This window comes from Littorina saxatilis, linkage group LG9, assembly GCF_037325665.1.
Source record: "Littorina saxatilis isolate snail1 linkage group LG9, US_GU_Lsax_2.0, whole genome shotgun sequence".
NCBI lineage: Eukaryota > Metazoa > Mollusca > Gastropoda > Littorinimorpha > Littorinidae > Littorina > Littorina saxatilis.
The window spans coordinates 18601335-18613834 of record NC_090253.1 but is presented as its reverse complement, the minus strand read 5'-3'; the positions used below and the strand labels follow the sequence as shown (position 1 = coordinate 18613834).

The following is a 12500-nucleotide window of genomic DNA, read 5'->3' as shown; positions in this document are numbered from 1 at the left end:
ACGCTAATATTCCCCAAAAATATTCAAGTGACTTACCTGATTGTCTTAATCACAAACTCATCACAAAGAACCTCATCACAAAATTTCAGCAGCATCGCTTTTATCCCAGCATGCTATTTACACGACGAGAAAAACGCAGATCCCGGGCTTATCTGAACTTATATCCAGCATTCGCTGAGCAACAGTGGTTGAAATCCATCAATACAACACTCGATCCACTTGAAAACTTTGTGTTCCCTTCACAGTCTATCACACAATAACTGATCCCCTGGCTGGCAGATCAACTCAAGCAGGCTCACAGGCTCACGTCACACACACTCGCACGAGTTGCGTTCGCCTCGACGCATACACCGAGATGGAAAGGTATGGCCGCATACAAGCGCCAAAATTGAAAAATAGCGAGTACTACGTACATGGTTTGCTGAGTCATACCAGCTTTACACGAGTTGCTTTTTTAAATATTAAAATGCGAGCGAAAGCCAAGAGTGTAAACCGGTATGACACAGCAAGCCACGCAGTATTCTGTTGAGCCTCCATTCTGTAATTGGGTATCACGTCTTCTATATCTCAAGACAGCTCCGTCGCTTTGAATCGACTTACAGTACTTCCGAACTTCAACCATTTCACTCAACTTGGCATTCATTCATTCGCATCAAAAGTAGTTTGCCTTTTCTAACATTGCGCCAGTCTGTTAAAATTGAGCATAATCAGTGTGTCCTGTTCCAAAGAAAAGAGGGAAACATTTGCCTGAAGAATGATACAACAAGTCGCGTATAAGGCAAAATGACTACATTAGTCAAGCTGTCGAACTCACAGAATGAAACTGAACGCACTGCATTTTTTTCATCAAGACCGTATAGCATCGTCAGTTCCCCGCTCGTGGAAAGGGCAGTGAAATTGACCAGGCAGTATAGCGCGTTAGTGGTTGCGCTGAGCGGAATAGCACGCTTTTCTGTACCTCTATTCTTTTTAACTTTCTGAGCTTGTTTTTAATCCAAACACAACATATCTATATGTTTTTGGAATCAGAAACTGACAAGGAATTAAATGAAATTGTTTTTAAATCGATTTCGAAAATTTAATCTTAATAATAAAATGCAATACCAAAGTCCTTACTTCGTCGAAGATTGCTTGATCATAATATCAATCAATTTGGTCAACAAATGAGGGCGTGACAGTGCTGCCTCAACTTTCACTAAAAGCCGGATATGACGTCATCAAAGACATTTATCGAAAAAATTAAAACATGTCTAAGGATATCGTACCCAGAAACTCTCATGTGAAGTTTCATGAAAATTGGTCCAGTAGTTTTCTCGGAATCGCTCAATACACACGCACACCCACACATAGGTACACCACAACCCTCGTCTCGATTCCCAGCCTATGTTAAAACATTTAGTCAAAACTTGACTAAATGTAAAAAGAAATAAAGTTAACACAAACCTTGCGCTGTTGTGTCACTGAGGTCGAAGCGTCAAAGTTGACGTCCGTTCTTTTCAAAAGTGCAATCTCTGATGTCTGATGTGAGGTGCAAGTCCTCAAAATTCTTCGAAGCACAGAACTAAGTCAGTGTTTCAAGAATGAAGTTTGTCTCGGAGACTTTGTTATTACGTGTGCAAAATTACTTCTGTTGTCTCTGTCAGACTGTAGTTTGACTCAACCTCATTTACATGATATACACACGTGTGAAGATATGGTGTATTTATGACATGTGTGACGGTCTCTCTCGCGAATGTAGGATAATCATAAATATCCCATGAGCTGCTTCTTTGTTGTCTCTGTAATTCTACTATGGAAATATTTGTGGAATGTGGACGATATAAAAAAAAAATCATGCACACAATATTGCCAATATTGGAGACATACAGACTGTGTGCTCTCTTGATTCATACTCGATCACACAATAACTGAGCCCCTGTCTCAAGTAGGCTCTCTCTCTCTGTCTCTGTCTCTGTCTCTGTCTCTCTCTCTCTCTCTCTCTCTCTCTGTGTCTCTCTCTCTCTCTCTATCTGTTTCCTTGTCTCTCTCTCTCTCACTCTCTCTTTCATTCTCTCAATCGCACGCACACACACACACACACACAGACATACACACACACCCACGCACGCACGCACACACACACACACACACATTTGCGTTCGCCTTAACCTCATACACAAATAGAGAGAGAGGAGAATAGCCAGGCCGCATACTAGCGCCAAATTTGATAAATATATTTTATTGTCCCGGCAGTTCTGATGTGCACTTTAAAAAAAAAAAATTATTAGCATGCTATTTTATAGAAAAACGTATGCACACTAGAAAGTGTGTCCCTTTTTGCTGAGAAAGGGGACAGACAGTCTCTGGGTTTATCGAGACCTGCGTAACCTTACCCCTTGAAATGATCCATCCATAAATTATTGTAGCCCAGACTTTCCATTTCTGTTTTCTTTTTTCTTTCAATCGTGGAGTTCAAAGGTACATTCCTTCCCGCGAAAACTGTTGGGCTCACTGTCTAATATCATAGCCAGGCTTTTATATCGGATAAGACCATCCCACCACTCGGTCACATACCAAGAATCAACACCCCGTCTCCTTGCTGTGGTGAGTTTTTTTTAATCAATCAATTTATTTTTTTTTAAATAAAAAAAAGTATCTTAGTTTTACGAAATTAATGTATCAAAACATCCGACTGCACACAGAGCACTTTTGTTTGTTTGTTTGTTTGCTTAACGCCCAGCCGACCACGAAGGGCCATATCAGGGCGGTGCTGCTTTGACATATAACGGGCGCCACACACAAGACAGAAGTCGCAGCACAGGCTTCATGTCTCACCCAGTCACATTATTCTGACACCGGACCAACCAGTCCTAGCACTAACCCCATAATGCCAGACGCCAGGCGGAGCAGCCACTAGATTGCCAATTTTAAAGTCTTAGGTATGACCCGGCCGGGGTTCGAACCCACGACCTCCCGATCACGGGGCGGACGCCTTACCACTAGGCCAACCGTGCCGGTTACACAGAGCACTCAGGCTGTTCATTTTTGGAATGTGACCAAGTGGAGGGATGTTCTTATCCCACGCCGAAAAAGCCTGGCCAGATGTTTCCATGAGAAGGGGTGTACCCTTGAAGAACACATCCCCGCACAGGCCTCGTATGTTATTGGATCCATGCCTCGAGTTCCATATTCTTATTCACATGCAATGGTTGAAATCGATCGATGTAGCATTTTATCTTCAAAATTGTGTGCTCCCGCTACACACTCTATATCACACAACAACTGATCCCCATCCCCAGGCTTGACTCAGTGACGGATCAACTCCAGCAGGCTCAGTCTCTCACGCGCATGCACTGAAGTGGCGGAAAGAAGAGCGAAGTATGGTGACACACTAGCGCCAAAAGTAAAATTAAATAAATGAATTAATCAATTGATACAAACCGAATCAGCTATCATTAACAGGTTACCTGTTTTTGCGGGATTCATTTTTTTGTCACAGTAGTTTATAAAACACTTAGTACGATCGCTGGTTATCACTGGTAGTAATAGTTAACCGAGCACTAACCAAGGTCGCCAAGTAACGAGTGGGTCAGTGTGAAGTCTTGACGCTGGTCAGTTGGGGAGCTCGACTGCGTAAGCACATATGTGGGCAGGGTGGATCATGGTTAGGTTACTGTGGATTCAAAGTTTCTGTAACAAAAAACAAAACAAAACAAAAAAACGAATAAAGAACATTATGCAGATACTAGATGAATACCCGCTTCGCCGGGTACGGCTGCGCCGGGAAGAAATCGAGCCGAATACCCAGCTGCGCCGGGGACCCGGCTATGCCGGGTGTACGCCGGCTTTGCCGGCGCACCGCACGGAGGAAGGGAGATAAACGCGGCTGAAAACACTGGAGAAGATAAGGAAGAGTTACTGGGAATGGATCCAGAGAAAAACCAAAATCTGTTCAGCGCTGCGCGCTGAGAGCACTTGTTGAAATATCTCATCGATGAGGTTGTGTCCGGGGTGTAGCTAAATACGGTCTCCAAATTTGAAAAAGATCGACCGAGAACTTTGGCCGTGCATCGCGAACAGACACTCAGACACACAGACACAAGTCGTATATATATATATAGATCATGTTTTTGTTACAAAACAAAACAAAACACACACAACAACAAAACACACACAAAAACGACTGTATTGCTTGGATCTGTGTTACTGGTTTAAAGGAACTTTAACTCAGTTGCAGCATCTATAAATATACAGTTTATGGGTGTCATATTCGGTACCGTACTCACGCATATACATGCCTATATAAGTCGATTCTGTACAGTCGATTACCAAAATTACCAGCTTTGCAGTAAATTAATAAGAAATTTGAAGTTGATTATTATAGCTCATGATAATAACATATCAATAATTTATAAAATAGTGTCTGCGATCACTATGTATTGTCTTTACAGTTGAGCAAGCACAAGTATACATGATGGATCTTCGTAAATGTTACTTTTGGCATCATTTTGCCACCATACATAAGAGGGCAGCAGCTATGGTCTGGCATCATTAGAGCAATGTCTGGCATCATTCTGAAGTCTCAGGATGGTTTGGTACAATCCCATGAATTTCAATGAAAGGCCAACAAGACAAGTTTGCCTTACCAAGGATATCCACAGACAAGTTAAAATGATGGCTTGAACGCGCTTGGCAACGTGTCAGTGATGTCATTGGAAAGTAAGGGCCGTTCATGCGCACGATCCGAGTGACCTTTCAATAAAAAGCAGCTGGTCATTAAGCTGATTTATTTTATTCTTCTATTAATTCATGGTGTGTGTGTGTTTGTGTGTGTGTGTGTGTGTGTGTGTGTGTGTGTATGTGCGTTTGTGTGTGTGTGTGTGTATGTGTGTGTATGTGCGTTTGTGTGTGTGTGTGTGTGTGTGTGTGTGTGTGTGTGTGCGCGCGTTTGTGTGTGTGTGTGTGTGCGCGTTTGTGTGTGTGTGTGTGTGTGTATATATATGTGTGTGTGTGTGTGTGTGTTTGTGTGTGTGTGTGTGTGTGTGTGTGTGTGTGTGCGCGTTTGTGTGTGTGTGTCTATGTGTGTGTGTGCGTTTGTGTGTGTGTGTGTGTGCGTGTGTGTGTGAGTGTGTGTGCGTTTGTGTGTGTGTATGTGTGTTTGTGTGTGTGTGTGTGTGTGTGTGCGCGTGTGTGTGTATGTGTGTGTGTGAGTGTGTGTGTGTGTGTGAATAGGGGGGGGGGGGGGGGGGGGGACAAAATCGAGCTTCTGTTGAAAGGTATTCAACTACGAGGTCTTACCGTCTCCCCTTTTGACAAAAATCCCTTTATCGTACGATCCGCAGACGGTGACGAGGAAGTTAAGACCACCAAACTCATTATCGGCAACATCCCCATCAGTTACAGCAACGATGAGATCGAAAAGAAAGTGGTCCAGATGGGGTGTAAACCTCAATCCAAACTAATGATGGAAAAGGACAGGGATGAGAGGGGGGGACTAACAAGATGGCTCACGGGGAGAAGATTTGTCTATATCCAAATCCCTGACCAGCCCCTCCCCACCAAGATAAACATTGGCTCGGCGACAGCCTCTCTGTACCACAGAGAACAAAAATTCTCTCCAGAACACACCACTTGTTCTCGATGCCTCGTCAAGGGGCATTACGCTTCCTCGTGCACCGAGGAAGTTGTCTGCAAGACCTGCCGTCGTACCGGCCACAAGAGTGGCCACCCCTCCTGCTCCCTCCTACGTGACGTCAGGGAGGCTCAGGCACCTGCGTCGGAGCAGCTCCCCGCGGAAGTGTCCCCGTCTGAAGACTCCGCTGAAGACGGTGCCAGCGCGGCAGCGACCCAGTTCTCTACCCCTGAAACACCATCGTCTCGTCCCGCGCGTGCAATCAAGCAGTCGAAACTTGCCTTTCACAGGTCCCAGTCCTGCCCGAGAGAAAAGCGCCCGCTTAGCTCCCCTGTGGACAACGATGCAGCCAAGGCTGCTAGACGGGATGACCTACCCCTTGGCCCGACTACATCATCTCTCGAGGAGCAGTGTGACGTTGCAGCCGAGATCACCTAGCCCCTGGCTGGCGCCAACTGGACGGATTTTGGAGGAAACGACCTGGCTACGCTCTATGGACTCTGATTTTTGAATACGACTCGACTGAAATCAATGTTGATATGTCATCATGGATGATTTAAAGATAACAAGTATTAATATTCATGGACTGAGAAATACGACAAAGAGGAAGACTTTTTTTCGATATTTAAAGAAACTATCGTACGATATCATTTGTGTGCAGGAATCATATGTACATGAAACCGATATTACAGTTTGGGAAAAAGAATGGGGAGGTCAAATGTTTTATTGTTGTGGTACAAAACACAGTATGGGACAAATCATTTTTATTAAAAAGAGTTTTCAGTATCCTGTGACGTGTATTTATCGAAATAGCAGGATTTTGACGGTACGAATTTCTCTGCAGAATGAGGACGATTGTATCTCGAATGTATATGCTCCAACGATTGGTAAAGAAAAATATCTTTTTTTTGAAAAGTTGGAAAAGCACATTCAGTCGCTGAATATGTTGAACTACATAGTGTGTGGAGATTTTAACTGCGTAATTGATAATGAAGAAGACATTATTAGTGGAGAAAAACATAATGTGGGGGATGTTAATCGCTTTAAAAAGTTCTTGGAAAATAGTGAGTTAAATGATATGTGGAGGTTATTCTGGCCACAGGAAAGGGAATTTACGTGGTCAAGAAAAAATCCTTTCATTGCTCGCAGATTGGATTACATTTTTGTTTCCGACTCTGTGCTTAATAATATTAGAGACTGTAATATATGTTCCGTTGCACAATCCGACCATAGGTCGGTTAACATAACATATAAATTATGTTCATTTCAGCGTGGTCCATCATATTGGAAATTTAATGATAGTTTGTTAAAGGATCATATCTTTGTTGATGAATTGAATTTGATGTTGGAAGAATTTGAGATACAAGATGAAATAAGGGAGGATCACGTAAAATGGGACTTGTGTAAGATTAAAATAAGAGAATTTTGTATTCGGTACAGTAAAGAAAAAAATAGATGTAAGTTTAATAGACATGGGGAATTGTTGGAAAATTTGAATAGGATTGACAAAGCCCTTGTTTTAGATCAAGATAATAACGAATTGTTGATGGAAAAAGATAAAGTAAAAGCTGAACTGGAAATTTATTCAATACAGGAAGCTAAGGGAGCCCAAACTAGGTCCCGAATTAAATTTATTGAAGAAGGAGAAAAAAATACAAAGTATTTTCTCAATATGGAAAAAACACACTCGAACGCGAAAATTATGGATTGTCTTGCTAAAGCAGATGGTCAGGTGATAACAAATCAGGATGATATTTTGACTGAACAAGTCCAGTTTTTTAGAAGGAGATACGAAAAAAATATTGAGTTTGATGAAAATTTGGTTGAACAGTTTTTGGATGGTGTTGAAGTTCCTCAATTAACAGAACAGCAGAAGACTGGAATTGATAGTCCGATCACTTTAACAGAATTGTCGACATCCTTAAAAAATATGAAAAACGGTTCCTCCCCTGGATGTGATGGTATTACAACCTCCTTTATGAAGTTCTTCTGGTGTAAAATAAAACACATGGTATTGAATTCCTTTCATGCATCTTTTTTAAAGGGAGAATTAACCGTCACACAAAAACGGGCAATAATGATATTAATTCATAAGGGTAAACAATTACCAAGGGACGACCTTAATAATTGGCGACCGATTTCACTATTAAACACTGATTATAAAATATTGGCGAAGACTCTTTCAGTTCGCCTATCTAAAGTTATTTTAGATATTATTGGTGAAGATCAGTATGGTTTTTTGAAGGGTCGAACCATTAGTTCAGCGATCCGGCAAATAGACGATTTAGTATCGTATGTAAACGAATATAATAAACCTGGGTTCCTTGTAGCACTGGACTATAAAGCTGCTTTCGACACGATTTCCAAAGAGTATATTGTGTATGCATTTAAACGATTTAATTTTGGTGCCGTCTTTGTAAGATGGGTAGAGATTCTATTGTATAAATCGGAAAGTTGTATCAATTTTATGGGCTGGTTATCGGAATGTATTGAATTGAACGCAGGTATCAGACAGGGCTGTTCTTTTTCACCGATGGCCTTCATCCTTGCATTAGAATTGTTGGCCTTGAAAATTCGAAATGATGGTTCAATTAAGGGTCTGCCTCTGCCAAAAGAAACTAATGATAATTATGATATGTTCTTTAAGATATTATTATATGCTGATGATGTGACCCTATTTCTGAACGATATGGATGAGTTAAAAAACGCATTAACCCTTGTAACCTATTTTTCCAAATTCTCTGGTTTGGCAATGAATAGACAAAAAACTGAAATCATGGCCTTGGGCAGTAATAAATATGGTAATGAAAATGAGTGCGGGTTAAGGTGGACTACAAAAGTGAAGATTTTGGGAATTTATTTCAGTAGCTCCTCATCGGTCTCTGAGATTGAAGAAAATTGGACAAGCCGTATTGAAAATATACGACGCAACATTGTAAAATGGTTTAAACGAAATTGTAGTATCATGGGGAAAATATGCATTGTGAAATCTCTTTTGTTATCGCAGATTATTTATCCGTTGCAAGCACTGGTAATACCCGAAAAGGTATTGACTGAGATAAATACTATGTTTTACAGATTTATTTGGAAAAAACGATTTTCAAACACTAAGGCATTTGAGAAAGTTAAAAGAAAAGTGATGTGTCAAGAGTTTCCTGATGGGGGTTTAAAAATGATTGATGTCATTGATATGCAGTCCTCTTGTTTGTTGTCCTGGGCGGCAAATTTATTGAACGAAAAGCAGGAAAGTTGGAAACAAATACCGATACATATGTTTTCGAAGCTTGGTGAAAGGTTGTGTTGCTTCCAATCTAACACCACGGTAAAAAATTTTAAAGGATTGTGTGTGTGAATAGGGGGGGGGGGGGGGACAAAATTGCAAGCACCAATGCGTTTTCGGCCGTGAGCAGACCGTAAGACGGAATTCAACATTAAATCCTGGAGCCCCGACTTGAGAGGGTCCCGCGAAGACAAGGAGGTTTATGTTCTTTCTTTATGATGGTAAATTCTTCGCCGACACATATAACCCCCTGGGGCGATTTTGTCAAAGTAACGCCTTCTTCTTGAAACTCTCTGAAACTCGTCTTATTGGCCTTTCATTGAAATTCACAGGATTGGACCAAATCATCCTGAGATTGCTCTAATGATGCCAGACCAGATGCCCACTTATATATGGTGGCGAAATGATGCCAAAAGTAAAATTTACGAAGATCAATCATGTATACTTGTGCTTGCTCAACTGTAAAGAAAATTTATAGTGATCTCCAACGCTGTTTATGAATTAAAGATAATAAGTTATTATGATGAGCTATCACAAGCAACTACCTTATTAAAGCTGATAATTTTAGTCATCAGTTGTAAAGCCGGGATACGCTAATTTAAGCAAGGTTTTCTAGTGCGTCGTTTTAAGGGGCCCGGTGGCTCAGTTGGTAGAGCACTGGACTTGTCGGATCGGAAGATTCGAATTCGGGCCTGGACGGACAGGGGTCAACGTTATGTGCAGACCCTGAGACGGAAGCCATGTCCCACCCCCGTGTCACCACAGTGGCACAAAAGACCTCGGTCATTCTGCCATAAGTGCAGATGGCTGATACCACCTAAACACGCATACACATCATCCTGACCTCAGGTCAAAATGAGTTCGGCTCATTCTATCCCTGACAGGATGCCTTGGTTTTCCTTGTCTGGTGAGGAAATCGATTTTTTACATATTTAGATCTTTTCGTAATGTGTTATGGATGTTAGCAGATTCGCGATCGTCGATAATGATTTTTCATGGTGTTGTGTAATTTTTAAATTACAAAGGAATTGATATGTAAGGCAGTTTCAAGCGAGCTATTTTTCGCGGCTGTACAAGTACTGTACAAACAACTCTAAATATGGCAAAAGTGTCACGTGATAATCAACCGTTTGGTTTCGGCGCTCGCTGGACCAGACAATTTTTTCTGACAGTGATGCAACCATATATTACGGTCTCCTTCCGGCAGCAGTCTCAAAATTTCGACTTGTTTTGACCTTAGAACGATGTCTTTATCATAACTGTGAAGAACAGAACGGAGATCACTGTCGAAGTCGGCCAATCTGCAATCATTTTCGTCTCGCGAACACTGCTCGCGAACAACATATGGGACATAACTCTGTATTCTTGTTTTGATAGATTCGCGTAGGACTTTTGCGTCCGGTCAGAGAGATAACTGGCGATAGCCGTGGAGCGATGATGATCAGAATGGCATACACTTGTGTATCTCGTCAAAAGCCGTGAGGGCATAAAACTCGAATCATAAAACCCATATGATGTCATAAAGAGGAGAAATATCTAGCCTGTAGGACATAAAGCATTTTCTCTTTCCTTTCTTTGGCGGCGTCGTTTTGTTGCTTATCCCAGCGAAGCTGGAGGTATCCCGTGAACGCTATACTGTAATCGATTTGAGAAATGTGCATACCGAATAATACATGATAAAGAAGGATTCTTTGTGCCCGAAAATGGGCCACAGTTGGAGATGGAAGTTCACCAAAAATTGGGACCATACTAACAAAAATACGGTGGGTAAAATTGGCGCCCCCATTTTTTAAGCAAACGCCACCCAAGGCCGTTTTGGACGGGTAGAAATTCCGTAGTTTCCAAGTCTATGGATAAAGCTCGCGTAAGAAGAATACGTCACGGTCGAAAGTCTTTGACGTCAATTAATGCATCATGACGTCATGCCTCCCTGTAGTCTTTCTCTCTCGCGCGGTGTGTGTGTTTGTGTTCATTTTGTGCACATGTGTTAGTGTTACTGTTTGTGTGTGTGTGTGTGTGTGTGTGTGTGTGTGTGTGTGTGTATTTGTGTGTGTGTGCGCACGCGTGCATGAGTCTGTACTCGTGTGTGTGTGTGAGTGTGTGTGTGTGTGTGTGTGTGTGTGTATTTGTGTGTGTGTGTGTGTGTGTGCGCACGCGTGCATGAGTCTGTACTCGTGTGTGTGCGCACGCGTGTATGAGTCTGTACTCGTGTGTGTGTGGGGTGTGTGTGTGGGTGTGTGTGTGTGTGTGCGCGCGCACGCGTGCATGAGTCTGTACTCGTGTGTGTGTGTGAGTGTGTGTGGTGTGTGTGTGTGTGTGTGCATAAGTGTATGTGTGTGCGTGTATGTCTGTTTGTTTGTAAAGGTGTGTATGTCCATATGTGCGTACGGGTGTGTGTTTTGTGTCTATGAAGATTTTGTGAGAGATTGAGTGAGTGCGTGTGAGTGAGTGTGTGTATGTGTGCGTGTGTGCGTGTGTGTGTGTGTGTGTGTGTGTGTGTGTGTGTAAGAAAGACTGAGAGAGAGGGAGAAAGAGAGTGTGTGTGTGTGTGAATGTGTGTCTGCATGAGTTTGTGTGTATGTTTGTGTGTGTATGAGTGTGTATATGTGTTTGTTTGTAAAGGTGTGTGTGTGTCCGTCTGTCTATGTGCGTATTTGTTTGTTTGCTTAACGCCCAGCCGACCACGAAGGGCCATAATTATCAGGGCGGTGCTGCTTTGAGATATAAAGTGCGCCACACACAAGGCAGAAGTCGCAGCACAGGCTTCATGTCTCACCCAGTCACATTATTCTGACACCGGACCAACCAGTCCTAGCATGCACTAACCCCATAATGCCAGACGCCAGGCGGAGCAGCCACTAGATTGCCAATTTTAAAGTCTTAGGTATGATCCGGCCTGGGTTCTAACCCACGACCTCCCGATCACGGGGCGGACGCCTTACCACTAGCCCAACCGTGTATGTGCGTATGAGTGTGTGTTTTGTGTGTATGAGATTTGTGTGAGTCAATGTGTGAGTGTGTGTGTGTGTGTGTGTGTGTGTGTGTGCGTGTGTGTGTGTCTGCGGGTGTGTGCGTGCGTACATGCGTGCCTATGTACATGTGTGTGTGTGTGTGGGGGGGGTGTGTGTCTGTTTGTATGGGTGTGTGTCTGTATAAGAGAGAAAAAAAAAAAAGAGAGAGAGAGAGAGAGAGAGAGAGAGAGAGAGAGAGTGGGTGGGTGGGTGTGTGTTTGTACGTGTGCGTAAGTGTATGTGTGTGTATGTGTGTTTGTTTATATGTGCGTATGGGGGTGTGTTTTGTGTGTATGAAGTGTGTGTGAGAGAGTGAGTGAGTGCGTGTGAGTGAGTGTGTATGTGTGTACGTGTGTAACTTGGGGTATGTGTGTGTGTGTGTGCGTGTGTGTGTGTGTGTGTGTGTGTGTGTGTGTGTGTGTGTGTGTTCGTGTGTGTTTGAGAGAGAGAGAGAGAGAGAGAGAGAGAGAGAGAGAGAGAGAGAGAGAGAGAGAGAGAGAGAGAGAGAGAGAGAGAGAGAGAGAGGTGTTTGTCTTTCGCTGGGGTATGCAGTGCCTTGGCGTTGCACATCTACTTAATTGTTATATTTTTAATTTTC

At 42.6% G+C, this 12500-nt stretch overlaps 1 protein-coding gene across 1 annotated transcript in view; it reads right to left on the bottom strand.

The window, feature by feature from the left end:
• The window catches only part of LOC138975509 (WSCD family member CG9164-like), a gene marked incomplete in the record, with an annotated part of 26717 nt that extends 26365 nt beyond the window's left edge, over positions 1 to 352 (bottom strand). Inside the window, 1 exon segment of the mRNA XM_070348213.1 lies at positions 37 to 352.
• Positions 353 to 12500: the final 12148 nt, after the last annotated feature.